We start from the raw sequence: 5,284 nt of genomic DNA, 5'->3' as shown, positions 1-5,284 counted from the left end.
AATATGTGTTCAGAGGTTAAAATGGCGGACAGGAACACTTGGTACATACTCAACTTGTGACATAAAGATGGAATGCCACTGGACGTGTCTTATGCGGTATACAGGTGCAAACAGGAAGGCCTCTGGACATGTCTTAGTCATGGTTCTATTGCTATGAAGAGACACCATGACCAAGGCAACTCTTATAAAAGGAAGTATACAAGTGGAGGGGGGGGCTTGCTGTGGTTTTAGATGTTTAGTCCAGTATCACCACGGAGGGGAGCATGGTCACACATGGTGCTGGAGCAGCAGCTTTGCATCTTGATTGACAGGAAAAGTACAAAACATTGGAGCTTCCAAACCAAAAGCCAGTGATCACGCGCGGAAGATAGTGAATGAATATATCCAAGTAAAATGGGAAGAGCATAGTTTTAGAAACAGGTAAGAGTTGGTGAGTGGGAAAACTTGGGGAAAACTGGAGATTAAGGATGTGTTTTTTCTCATCACCTCTTTGTCGTTTTCAACTTTGTTTTAATTTCCGTGCTTGTAGATGATACACATATTTTGGGTATTTTTGAGACAGAGTCTCTCCAGATAGCCCGGACTGGCTTTGAACTCTCCTGTCTCAGCCTCCCATTTGCTGGAATCACAGCACAGTGAGTGATAGACATTTTTAAAATGGGTCTCACGGGGGGGGGGGGGGCTCGAACTCACTCTGTTGAAGATGACCTTGAACTTCTGATTAGCCTAGAGTTAGGACTATAGACGTGTCCACCACTACAGTGCATGCGATGCTGAGGATTGAACTCGCGGACTCACGTGTGCTCAATACATGCTCTATCAATGGAGCTACATCCTCAGCTCTGATGTACACATTTTCAATCCTCCCCAACAGTAAAGTGCGGTGCACGAAAAGCTATGCTCTTTATTGTTGTCCACTGGGTGACGGCCAGGATGCTAAGACTTCCAGCCTTTTCACACTCCAGCGGAATGACTCATTCATTCTGCTTTCCTCGGTAACTCACCGCTGCCCTCCGGATCCCAGCTGCCTTTCTCTTAACGTAAGAACAGCACACTGCTTTGTTTTTCTAGCTCTCTCACAGGGATAATCAATGTCTTTAGAGACTTTGGTGCTTCTGTTTAAAGATGCCTTGCATGACCGTCTTGCTGGCTTTGACTAGCATCCACCACAATACCAAATGTACAAAGAAGGAGTCCAAAAGCCGCTAGTCTACCCCGTTAACAGCTGGCAATTTGGTCCAGGTTTAATTCCATTGAACGTAGATGCTCGTCTTTCTTAGCAATGCCTAGTTTGATTCGTTTATAAGGCATTTAGCTGTGTGGAATTCCTCGAAGACCCTACTTGAGTTTCTTTAGTTCCTTGCTATCTAGCTGTAAAACCACACGGTAACACTCTGTTATACTATGCATATTTACAAAACATGACAGTTTGTTCAATTTGTCACTTTCTGTGTCATAAGTACTTACTTCATAGCCAGTTTAAAGCTTGGGCATCTTCTGACGTCTTCCATCATTGTGTGTTGGCTTTCAATTTTTTTTTTTAAACTTTTTGGTTTTTCGAGACAGGGTTTCTCTGTGTAACAGTTCTGCATGTCCTGGAACTCACTTTGTAGACCAGGCTGACCTCGAACTCACTGAGATATGCCTGCCTCTGCCTCCCGAGTGCTGAGATTAAAGATGTGCGCCACCACCACCTGGCTCTGACTTTCAGTTTTAAAGTTTCAGTCTTCTTTCTTTCTTTCTTTCTTTCTTTCTTTCTTTCTTTCTTTCTTTCTTTCTTTCTTTTCCTATGATGGCCACAGTTCAATACGACTTTCTAGTGAGCTTAATTACTTGGCTTCAGCATTATTTTTATTGCTCCAGAAATCGAGATGTTGGGGCTCATTCACCATTATTTTAGTAAGTACTCTACCATACAGGTGCATTCATGCAGCTTGCTTCAAAAGCATTGGTAGATCCAGTTGGTGGTGGCACACACCTTTAATCCCAGATTTTGGGAAGCAGAGGCAGGCAGATCTCTGTGAGTTCGAGGCCAGCCTGGTCTACAGAGTGAGTTCCAGGACAGCCAGGGCTACATAGAGAAACCCTGACCTGAAAAACCAAGATGGGTGGATGGGGGAGCCTAGACAATAGTAAAATTTAGGGAATAAGGAATGAGTTTTAGGTATGTTCATCTCTGTTTCTAATATACTTTCCCACCCATAAGTCCATATGATTTAATTCTTAGGAAATATTAAGTGTGTCATATACCTTACAATCTCCTGGCTCTTGAACAAGCAAGCCATCTGTAGCACACCGCTGGTTTTAAATTTACCTCAGAGTCTGGAATAAATCTTAGTTTGGAAGCTGATGAGTCATTCTTATATCTAAAGCAACTCTTGACCCAAATACACAGCACTGATTTGGATTAGATTATCAGCAAACACAAAGACTGCAGTGTGTCTGGTCTTGTGCCAGGCTATGATGCCGCAAGCAAAATTAAGACTTCCCACTTCTTTCCCATTTCAACAAAAAGCATCTCTCTCTCTCTCTCTCTTTTTCCCTAGGTTTTCAGGCCAGAATTCTTGGCTGTCACGTCACCTTTGGCTACTTCTTCCTTTCACGCCATTTCTTGTTCCCAGACCAATACCACACCCTGATGACTCCACTTCTAAACAGTGTCCAGGTGCCCATTCCCTCTCTCCTCCCAGCCTGTGCGAGCAATCATTCCGCCCTCCCCCCCCCCCCCCCCCCTCCGGGAACAAAACCCCCCCCCCCCCCCCCCGCCCCAAGACCACTGCGATCCATGCCTAAATGGTATTGCTTGCACCATGAAGACATCCGGGGACCCTTTCAAGCTGTTACTTATACTTTTCTTCTGCTCGGGACTTTCTGACAGTCTCTTACCTCATGCTCAGAAGAACTGAAGTCTGCGCAGTGGTTCAGGGACCCCACCTAACTGACCTGCCTCCTTTGTTTCTTGACTTAACCGACTTCTGTGTTCACACTGCTCAACCATGCGTGTGCCCCTTCCCGGTCCCTGCTGGGATGCTCTAGCAGAGTCTGTCTAGTCTCCTTTAGAGGCCTTCGTGACCCCCTCCCTCCTGCTTGGATTTTGTTTATTTTCTTCCCCCACCCCGCCCAGTCCCCCATGCAACTTTGAGGATGGAACACAAAGCTAGCTCAGCACTCTACCAGCTGAGTCAGCCAACTCCACCCCCCTGTAATCCTATTTATTACCATCTTCCCAGAGAATGTTTTCCTCAGTACACGGTCCACTTACTATCCACAGAATTCTCCACTTGATTTTTTCTCCTTCTTTTTACTTATTCTTTGTATCTTTCACATTGTGCATCTCCATCCCATTCATTTCCCCATCCATTCATACCCAGCCTCTGCCCTTGCAAACTCCTCCCCCCACCAAACAAAATGAAATAAAATTTAAGAGAAAAAAAAAGAAAAGAGAGAAGGAAAAAAATCAGTCTCATCATGGAAGCTGTGAGTCACTCAGTAAACCCTTTTATCCATATATCTGGACTTGCAAAAAAAAATGTTCATTGCAGAGAGTCATTGGTCTGGCTCAAGGCCTTTGGTTTCTGCTACAGTATTGATGCTGGGCCCTCGCTGGAATTTCTCTTGGTTATCTTGTTGTTGCCCTGTGTCATGGAGATCCTGCCACTTGGGAGCTGCAGGACCTGGGTAAATGCTGGGGTGGGTCAACACATAACTCTGGTTCTGGTTTTGGATGGCTGCAGGGTTGGTCAGCCCGCTAGCTTTCCCTTGTCCTCACCAGCAGGGTGAGCTCCCTTGCGTTGTCACCTCTTGCAAGGATGAACAAGTTCCAGCTCTCCTGCTTTCAAGTCCCCAGGGTTAGATCTTCCATCCCTACGCCTTTGGGGTTCCCTGGGGCAGAGGGGCTACTCTGCTGAATACTGCAGGTGATGAGGGACAGGTCCTGCTCCCCCGCTCTAATGACCACAGCACCGTCTCTCCCACCTGCCTCAGGGGTTGATGGGTGTGAGGGGTAAAGGCTGGGAGGCATCTCTCTCCTGCCCGTGGTGCCACATGACAAATGAGTAATGGAGACAGCTCTCCTGTGCTCCCAACTTCAAGGTTGGTTCATTCATACCTCCTCTAGCGGTGTTGGCTCTATTGTGCTGCCTATGCAAGGTGCAGAGCCTGTTCACTTGAATTTTCGACATAGACTTATTTCTATTAATGTATTGTGTCTTACCTGTTGATTGTCTCCTCCCAGCCCCACCCCAGCTAGAACACAAGGTACACAAAGCCACTTTGTTTGTATTGTTCGCTGAGGATTCATCAGTGTCTAGGATACTCTCTGGTGTAGTCGGTGCTTAACACAGTTTTTTTGAATGAAGGAACAAAAGAATGTCATCAGAGAGTTTGGAGTTTGATCATGGGTACATTTGTAAGCAACATTGCTACATTTCCTGGTTTTGCCCTCTGGTCACCTGGTTACTAATCTCTAACATTGTTGCCAGGCATCTACAGTTCTGACACACCTACAAAGATCCCTGTCAGTTCCTGGCCCAGCCCTGGATCTTGGGTCTTTCTTGGCTGGGGTTTTTGTGGCTTAGATTACGTTTCAGAAACACCATTTTGTGTCTGTGTATGAGCTTTGAATTCTTTTCTTTTTTTTTAAGAGACTGAGGAAGAGGATCTCATTATATTAGACCAGGCAGGCCTTCAGGTCATAATCCCCTTGCAACAGCCTCCCAAGTGTTGGAATTTCAGGAATGCACCAGCAAGTCTGGCTGCTTTTGCTGCTGCTGTTCTCTTTCTCCCCCTCCTCCTCCTTCTCCTCTTCTTCCTCCTCCTCCTCGTCCTCGTCGTCGTCGTCGTCCTCCTCCTCTTAATCTTTTTCTGCTCTTTTTATTTATTTTTTGCTTTTAGGAAAACACCAGAGCCCCTTGTACTTGTTAAGCTTTACCATTGAGCAACATCCCTAAGTTTGAGCTTTGGATCTGATGGTACTCTGTTGTGACAGAGTATATAACGAAACACATTGTCATTATGATATCTAAAAATTAAAGTGAAAGCCAACATATATTGCTGGGGAGTATTATTCATGTGTGCGTGACTTTTGTTTATGCTGCATTTGTTTAACTCTGTGAAGCTGTGTTACTGTGCCTGTCTGACACACCTGATGGCCCTAATAATGAGATGAACGACCAACAGCGAGGTGGGGCAAGGCTAGGCGGGGCTAGCAGGCAGAGAGGATAAATAGAAGGTGAACTCTGAGAGAAGGAGCAGGAAAAGAACGAGGAGAGGAGGACCTCAGGGG

Source organism: Microtus ochrogaster, linkage group LG2, assembly GCF_000317375.1.
Source record: "Microtus ochrogaster isolate Prairie Vole_2 linkage group LG2, MicOch1.0, whole genome shotgun sequence".
NCBI lineage: Eukaryota > Metazoa > Chordata > Mammalia > Rodentia > Cricetidae > Microtus > Microtus ochrogaster.
The sequence above is the reverse complement of the archived record's forward strand: the minus strand, read 5'-3'. Positions refer to the sequence as shown.